Below are 10,118 nucleotides of genomic sequence, written 5' to 3'. Positions count from 1 at the left end.
ACATTTATAAATCAATAAAACTGTATTTTCATTCATGTAGATGTTGCACCTATGTCAATGCATCAACCTAGCATTTGAATTGGAAGCCTAGTACGAAGAGGAAGCTTGTCCAATATGTTTGACTGGCTCCTACTTAGGCCTATAGCGTACAATTCATATGAAAAGCCATGATTTATGCTGGCATGAACACCAAAACACACTATAGGCTCTCAAAAAAATTGTAGAGGTGTCTAGGGTAGGCAAGTACACGTAACAAGGTCCCTTGCTTTATTAAATTTATTTTTTTAGGTTAACACTACATAGAACCAAACACAGAGTTACCCAAACCCCCTACTCCTGGTCCTCACCAAAGTAAAACATCATACAGTACAAGTTAAAACGAAAGTAGAAACGTGAACAAGTCTTGCCAATTTGATTCTCACTCAGAACATCCGACATGGCGATGTCATCTGATGAATCCATAGACTCATGCAATAAGGAGTTCCAAAACACTGCCCCAGATTTTGTCGCAACATATAGAGCAGAGGTTGAAGGACTATGTCGATCCCGGGTTAGAGTGCTGCCTAAAGACCCTTTAATATACATTAACGGGTTGATAGGAGAGCTTGATCAGGGTGACTATGAGATCTGCCATCTTAAAGTGGAAAACTAGAAAAGGGATGAAGAACTAGTTGTTCTGCACAAGGGTTATGGTGAGATTCAGAATGCGTTAAGTGAAGTTCAAAGACAAAGAGATGTTTTAGCATCTCAATTGACAAATAAAGAAGAGCAATGGCAAGCCTTGTTCGAATGCTTCCAACAAGGACTGGGGGAGCTGAAGGCGGAAGCTGTAAAGAGCTACAGTGACTTCCTTGTCCTCCGTATTGGACAACTTCTCCCCACTGCGGCAATGGAGGAAGATTATAGTGGCGGTTGTTGTTGACTAGAATTGTCTGTCTTGCTTCTTAATGTATGCTTTAATTTTAGTTTTATTGGGTCCATCTATGGAGACTGTCTACTAATTTGCTTTTCAAGAAAACTTTGGATGTTTATTATCAACTTGTCAAGTTATTAATTTAGGATTATGTGTGTTTTACTTATAGGAAGTTAAGTGTCTACTAGTTTGGATGAGTATGCTTGTTTGGGATTTTACTGTTATTGTTCATTTTGGAAGAAAGTAATTATTGTAAGTTAGGATTTTTATCCTTCATCTAGAATGGTGGCTGGCATTAACCGAAATCAAAATATTATATAAAAGAATTTATACTGGTCATGTACAAATTACTCTGATTGAAGTGGATTCTAAGAAAGTATAGACTATTCAACTTAAAAAAAATTAAACAAAAAACCATTTAATACACCATATAGTACGTCAATTATAATGTGTATAAGTAAGGGATGTAACCTACACATAAAATTGAATGTGGCTATTTATGGTGTGTTTTTATAACATCTTAAAAATCGTAAGATTCCTTTACTTGAATCCCATTTGAATATAGAAGTTTCTGGTGGGAAGGATAAGAAGTTTTTTTAATCCAATGTTTAACACGTTTTTGGTACTTGACCCGTACTGGGATACCTTCCCTAATACAAATATGATAGTACTTGATCTTAATGGTAGTAACCTTATATCTGGTCTTGTTACAAAAGAGGATTCATTAATGTCTTAAAAAATATATAAAAAGCACATGTCATTTCAGCAATAATTGTAATTGGAAATACAACTGCTTCAGTGGTCCTATGAGAGGACTTGTTACGGTTTCCAAATGCTCTGAATCGACACAGTCCATCATTAAAATTGTCGTATGGCTTTAGTTGATGTAGAGAAGCCTTTTCACCTACACACACACTATCCTCTACTTTTTTTATTAGTTGTACCTCCCTCCACATTTGCTCTCTCTCACCCTAGTTTTGAAACCTCTAGTTTCCATTTCTCATAACAAATGGCTAAAAAAAACACGAAGTATAAGGTTCGAGCAAGCCGGTTTGCGGGACCGAGTAACTGTTGGGATTCTGTAGACAGTTCTTCCTCATACTCTAGGGAATATGAACGACCTCCAAAAAAGGAAACTGGTTCCGGGATGCTTGTATCGAAGCGGCGTGGTTGAGGGAATAGGTCCACCTCTGTGAAGATGGTTACCAACCCTGGTAAGAAGGTTATGGTTGAAGTTTCAAGTGAATCCGACGATGCCAAAGTTAAAGATCAACATTTGGAGAATAAAAAGCGCAAGAGGAATGAAACCCATGAGCATCGAAAGCGAAAGGGAGGTATGTTTAGTATGTATAAACTCAGATCACTGATATATAATAAATTATTTTACATATATAATTTCATTATAAATTTAGTAATTTTAAATAAATGATTAAGAAATGTGTTTGATAAATATTGTGTTCGCCGAGACCATCACATCGACATTGACATATCTTATAAATTGATATCTTTAGAAATTCTGTAAATAAAAGTTAAATTTGTCTACCATTGAGATTTTAGGAAGACCAAATGTCCATGTTAAAAATTTACGAATACATTTTATACCCTGATAACATGATCTAATTGGTTCTTTGGACAGGCAAACCCTCGCAACACAGTGGGTCTTACTGTCCGTATGGTTGCAACACTTTAAGTGAGGCATCCTATTCCTATGAATCTGTACAACATTCGGAGCCGATGCTAATTATTGGGCGACAACTATTTCAACAATATACCATGTCCAGACTAGATGATATTTCAAAAAAGCAAATGCACTTTAACGACAAACTTGGGGGCCTATGTGATCAGATGGCCACCTTCTTTGGCACTGATACTCCAATTCACGGTGCTCCTTCACAACGTCATTCTACAAGAATCAACAAGGGTAATCCAAATTAATTCGATGTAGTTAGGACTAGTACTTTAAACACCATTGCCTAATGTTTTGTGAATTATGGTTTTTAAGGGTGATGGTGGTTGATTACTTTTCATGGTATGTGTTAGTGGAGAATGCACTCAACCTTGACATCTTCATTTGTATTTTGGCACGGCGGTGATGCCTTTTGCTTATTTTTTGTAAGGAGGAACCTTAATTAATCTACATCTTATAACTACCGAATGGTCCTACTGTATTGCAATGGTGTTACTCCTCTATGTGAACTTGCGGGAGCCCATAGTCTGAAGAATTCATATTTTGGCGTGATCGTTATAGTTTGTTCTATATTCATTATTTCAGTACTATCTTTGTTAACAAAGTCCTTAAATTCTAATAAGATAATTAAGAGATTGGTGGAAAATATATTTTAAATATATTCATATACTAATCTATTAGTAATAAAAAACCTTTGCCTAATAAGGAAATTTGCATCACAATAGTAGTATGATAGAAAATCATGCTACTACATTATGTAGCTTAAAACAAAAAATAAGAAAACCTCTGATATTCTTACATAATGCAAGCCTAAGTTTTTTAACTGTAAAAAAAACTAAGAGGTAAATAATAACTACAATTATAATATACCAAATTATTCATTTGCAAAATTATACGAGATTATGCAAAATTAATAGGTACACTATTAAAATTTCCATTTGCAAACTTAAAACGTGGACTAACCTTTATTATCATAACATCCTATTTCGGCCCATATATAGTTTACTAGGATTTGGAACTCCCATATAGTTTACTAAGATTGATTTACAGCTAACCAATGAAAATGTTTTTCTTTTGCAAATGTGTTAACTCTCAAATACTAACACTATTGTAGAATTCAATTGCAGATTGAATGAGTAGCAAGGGTAGAAAAATTAACAACCACAATCTTAAACCTGCTAAATATTCTCCACCCTGGAATAGCTTACTCTTCTTTTCTTGTACTTATTTAATCTTTGCCATTATCTCATTCGCTTTTTCTTAGTTGAAAATTTCTCAGAAGGTGCCAATGTGACGGGAGACCGACACTCCTGTCTGACACCTCCAATGCGTCCTTCCTTCTTTATTTGATCCTTATGATGTTAAGTGGCATTTTTAAAAATAGTTGATATTCGGAGGTTATTATCTGCAGCCAACAACTCCAATGACACTTCCAGGCGATCCGAATGTGGGTCAAACTACTAAACACAATAATAAAGAAAACAACATCATCATATAATTCATCTTCACCATGAACCACATTTATACAACAAGTTTAAATGAAAAACCAACCTCGTCACACATATTTATTCCTTCAGAAAATTTGTTCATGTACTTTATCAAAAAAACACCACAATCCTCCATTTTGTATAAATTACTGACATACTCTTGAAGATCCTAATCCCCCATTTCTATCAATCCACTATATCAATTTATCAGTTTCACACTCAGACCAGCACCAAATTGGACATAAGCTTCTATCTACAAATGATTCATTGCATCGCACATGATGAAGGTAGAATACCTAGACATTGTAACAACAAAATAATGAAAATCATCTAAAATACATTAAAAATCCTGGCATACAAATTATAAAGGTTATCTACACAACCAATTTGTAAGCAATTACTCTGCTATGGCCCTCCTTGAACTCCTGCATCTACCACTCAACAAGTTCAGTATGATTTAGATGAATGTAAACTGGATTTTTTTGTTTTTAAATTGTTTTAATTGGATAGTTAAGACTTTTTTAGTTATTGACCACTAGCTTTCTAAAAACTAGTAATGACATTCATCTATGCATAAATTAAATATCTAAATAGCTAATATTGTGTTTTAAATATAACATTATATTAATTTTATAAAGTTTTGTAATTAACTTGAACCAAAACTGAAAATTGAAATTTATTGGCCAAAATGAACTGACAATTAATGATCATTTTTAAGTGTAAGTTTAATATTTTCTTTATGTTCCGTAAACTTTTTCGTTTGAAATAAGAAGATTACCAAATTACTATTGTAAGTATAAACTGGATTGTAATAAGAAGTCATAATAAAAATTAGAAACATTATTTATACAGCCTTTCCTTTTCAATTGAGAATGAAAAATAAATAAACAAAAATTACAATCATTTCACATAAATACATGATTTAATATCATTAGTGAAATTGATAATTTTAATTTGTTTTTATTTTTAATCAAATGTGGTTATATAACTATTCCATATAGATCGGTTCCTACCAAATATAATCAGTATGTTAATGGTGTATTGGTGTAAAGTTCTTTTTTTTTTATTATTCTATTAATACTTTCTGCAACTATATGTTTATGCAAAGTAAAATTAAAAAAATTCACCAATTTCCATTTAAAATTTAACATAAATAATGGAACAGTTATATGCCTACCCACAAGTTATTATGAGTGCGAAATATGATTTTGTTCTTATTTAACAAACCTGAAAATGTATTAGAAAAAAACAAAAAAAAATCCGATCAAACTAGGGAAACTGTGTAATAGGTGTGTGGAGTAGTTAACGAATTGTTGAAACCCTAAATTTAATTTATTTTCGATCATTGTCGTCTCTTAAAATGACAAATACAAAACCAATTGATCAAAGTAAACTGCGACATCGTATTTTGGATGTAGTGTAAAATAAAATGCTCAGTTTCCTTAATTATGTTGAAAAAGTGGTTTGAAAAAAAAAATAATCAAATGATATCATATACGAAACTCGTATTTTTTCTTTCTTTTTTTTTTTTTTAAAAAATGGTTCACTTATTTGTTGTGTCTGCTATATTTAAAGTTTGTAGATTTTTTGTACAAAAAACATCAAAAACATTGTAAATAAGGATGCCCAAGCAATTAGCATAAAGTATGATAGCACAAGTTAACCAAATTTGGAAACAATAAAATTAATTTCATAGTAATACTAATACTAATACTATTAGTGCTACTAACCACTCCATCATATTGTAATATAGTGTACTTGTTCTACACACCAACTATGTTTATTTTAACATCCTTCCTTATTCTCAAACCCCCTGATATGAATTTCCCCTCTACAATTAGAGCCTCTCAATAACCTATATCAGACCAAGATCATTGAAACACCTAATACCCATAAACTCTACCTCCTCCATAAAAGATCTCCACTTCCATTGAAAGGTTTTCTTTTTTTGTACTTGTTGAACCTAACCCAATATCTCCTTCGCTTTTTCTTAGTTGAAAATTTGGAACAACGTAACAATTTCTCTGGAGACCGACAATGCGCTTTTTTATCACCAATCTCTCCTCCTCTTACTTCATCCTCATAGTGTTTAGTAGCTTCTTCGAAGATGGTACACCTTTGGAGGTTATTATCTCCGACCAACAACTCCAACGAAAGTGCTAGGCGCTCCAAATATGGGTCAAACTACCAAAAACAATTAAAACACATAGTCAATCATATTATACGATTTAAAATATTTTCACTTCTTAATACTTTTAAATTGAAGACCAACCTCTTCACACATATTTCGTCCTTGACAAAGCATTTTCATGTATTTCATGACAAATACACTGCAATCACTCTTGACGTACGCTCTGCTGGGGTAAACTAGGACCAGGAATTATCATCAATTTTGAAAATTTCCATTTGGGACCAAAATGAACTGCTAATTGTGATGAAAACAAATCATCAAGCACTCCTAACTAAAAAACAAAAAAAATTGTAAATAAAAAAAATATATTCAATTTAACACAAAACAAATAAATTAAATAATTTACCAGTTCAAGCACTAATCCCTGCTTATGCATATGTAGTCTCAAAACGTCTACAGAATCGCAAACTGTAGCAATTTTTTAATTTAAATTAACTACAACCAATATCCAATGATTGTTCACGACGTCCATCACAGGAACAACTACCTAAACAAGTTTTAAAAATAGTCGTTACAACCACGACTACATAGTATAGCTCTACTACTGACAATTTTTTTTAAAATTATTGATTTAACTCCTCCCTACCTATTCAATCCACACAATCAAATCTTTCCACGATTCTTTTTCTCCGCCTTCACACTACTTAACAACCAGCTCACAAAAAGAATCTCGCATGAGCTAAAACTCAAATTAAAAGCGAGTCAGATATCTCAAAACATATCTCCCTCTATTTACCCTAACACATTTAAAATAGATATAATCAAAAATAAAAATACCTATCCCGGGAGAAAGAAACTTCCACCAAACTCCTTGCCACTAATTTTCTCAAATTAATAAAAGATAACAAACTTGAATAGGCATCAATTATCTAAGGAAAAAAATAAAAACATTAATTAATAAACACAATTTTTTATTTTTAATATACATAACACTATCAAAATTTTCAAAAATATGACAAACCTTATGATCAACATGACACTGCGGCCTTAAACTTAGGAAATGTAGCCTTTGCACAACAAAATGTGGGGTTTGTTAGGAAAACTTATACAGGATCTTTATTTATTTTCATGTATATCTAATATTAAACAAATTAATACGAGAGAGCCTAAAACATGTTTCTAAAATTGAATTCAAAGAGAAACAAATAATAGAATACTTATAGTATACGCAGCGGAATGAAATAGTCATTCCTTCAGTTTCTCTAACTCTTGTATCCTCTCTGTTGCAGAGTATTATCAAGAAACTGAACCGATCTTCTATTTTCTTCACAATCTTCCAATGTATCCTTAGAACCACCTAGACTAGTGTGGGCAATTCTCAACACATGAGATAGAGATAGAGAGAAGAAGAGAAAATAACAAAGTGGCTTAGAAAAGGACTTGTGTTTAGAGAGAATCTAAAACTATCAGAAAATCTGACTTGTGACTTATAGTTTGACTTCTCTCTAAACACTCCTTTTATAGACTCAATTATGCCATTTAATTTAATTAAAAAATCAATAAAATAATAGCCATTTTAAAGCCCTAGGTCGAAATTATCATGGGCTTTAGGCCCGTGAAATTTCTCATTTGATTATAAGCCCATTGGACTTAAAATCAAGGCCTTTATTATTTTCTATCGATTTAATTAATTAAATAATTATTTAAATCCTTTATCAAATTAATTATTTATAATTTGAACCTTGATTTAAACTTATTTATTAATTTAGATACAAATTTACCTTAATTAATAAATCTGTCATAATTTCTCTTTTCTTTTCAAAATTACACAATTCTGTGAAACTATCCAAAATTGACCTGGTCAACTTTGATAATTCTAATTGATGATTAAATCAATTAATTGAGACTATCTAGATGATTTTATCCAAGGTACAATAGGGACCATGGGCCTATGAAATCAAGCTCCAATAAGTTATCATAAATCTAATAAATAAATTTACTAACTTATTAATTCATCGTGACTCCACTATAGGCTCGGAATTGCACTCTTGAATTCATAGAACGCTCTATAACAAATATAGATACGCTATTAATTATCCATTGTTACAACCATAATTTTCACTCAATCCTCTATAGACGGTCTACAATGAGATAGGACTAAAATACCGTTTTATCCCTCATTGTATTTTATCCTAAAAACACTTAGTTCCTTGTAAATGATATTTCAGTAAACTAATTTAATTACTAAAATGAGATCTCTATCATTTAACACCTTGAACCAAACTAAAAGGAAACCATCGTTTCACTTCTTCATCAGAAGCTATAGATGTTCATATCTATGATTAACACTCCCACTCAATTATACTACCGAGTTCCCAAGATGTAAGTATGGGTTAGTCCGTATGGTAAGCTGGTAATGAACAAGTCAAAGAACTCAAATAATATAATCAATTAGAATACTAATCACTTAGAATTGAGATTAAATTGACCTATGGTCAACTATATGATTTTACTAGAATAGATAATAGTGGTATGCTTACTTATCTTATCAACTGTCAATATTAGTCCAGTCCGATGTAACAAATACATCCGATCTTATCTACTTTGCTAATGTTCTGGAAAGAACATAACACTGTAATGTGTAAGTAGATCATATTGTAGATTGGCAAGTTAGTGTAAATCCTGTGCACTGACTAATCTTAGGACTAACTTATTTTGAACATATAATCATATTTATATTCCACTGTGATTACGTCACTATAAATAAGATTAGATATATGCTCGGAATTTAATAGAAGTTTATATTAAACAAATAATCATGAAAATAAAACATGTGAGCAAAGTGATTAACCAAGTCAAAAAAATGATTTCTATTCTTTTATTGATAATAAAATGAGATTATAAAGAATTTGGGTTTTAATTAGGGCATAAAACCCCAACAAGGTCTCCACTAACAACTCACTTAAAATATAAGAAAATACATTGGAAAAAATTAAACGGAAATGTTGATTAAATTTATTCTTATTCAATGTATATGTCAAAATATACACAACATACCTTCCTCTTAGCTTAGGATGAAACATGTATAATGCCAAACAAAAATCTTCTTCGCGCAACAGATGACTTAAATGGAATGTTAGGAACGAGTTTCCTAATACGCAGTGGAATGGTGGTGGGGTTGGCCCAGTGTACAACAATAATTTTGTAACATATTTAAACTACCTTTAAATATGCGGATCCATTAATATACATACATTAATCATAAGCAAGATAATAATAGAAATCATACATCTTGAAGTCTATCAAATGTCCTTGCTATCTTTTTGTATTTAGAACGATCTTCCTATCCAAGCCGCTCCCACGTACTCACACTAAGATCTTCCAAAGCGTTCTCTACACCTCAAGAAGTGTGTGGGGACTTAGAGAATGAATGATAGTTTATTTGTGATTCTACTTGATGTACTCAACACATGAGATCAAGAGAATAGGCCTGAGAATTGGTTCTTTATTTTTCAGGGAGAGAAAACTATCGTTCTATTTTTCACAGAGCGAATGTTCTGAGTTGTCTCACATATCTAAATATTTTTCTGATTAGTCATACTTAAAAGAAAATATTCAAATTTAAAAATAAATATGTAACCATTTTACAATTTACTTTTTAATTAATTAATTATTCTATTAATGAAAAAAAATCCAAAAATCCAATTTTTGAATTATCCATTAATTAATTAAATAAATAAAATTAAAAATCATATCCCTGAAATTTTCCCTACACGCCACACACAGTCGGACTGTGTGTGCACGTGTAGCCTCCCTAATTTTAGGGATGCTGGTTTTTCAATTTTTATTTAATTATTTATTCAAACTGCTTTGTCAGATAAGATCTAACAACCTGATAAC

This window comes from Humulus lupulus, chromosome 4 (assembly GCF_963169125.1).
Source record: "Humulus lupulus chromosome 4, drHumLupu1.1, whole genome shotgun sequence".
In the NCBI taxonomy this organism is placed as follows: Eukaryota; Viridiplantae; Streptophyta; class Magnoliopsida; order Rosales; family Cannabaceae; genus Humulus; species Humulus lupulus.
The sequence above is the reverse complement of the archived record's forward strand: the minus strand, read 5'-3'. Positions refer to the sequence as shown.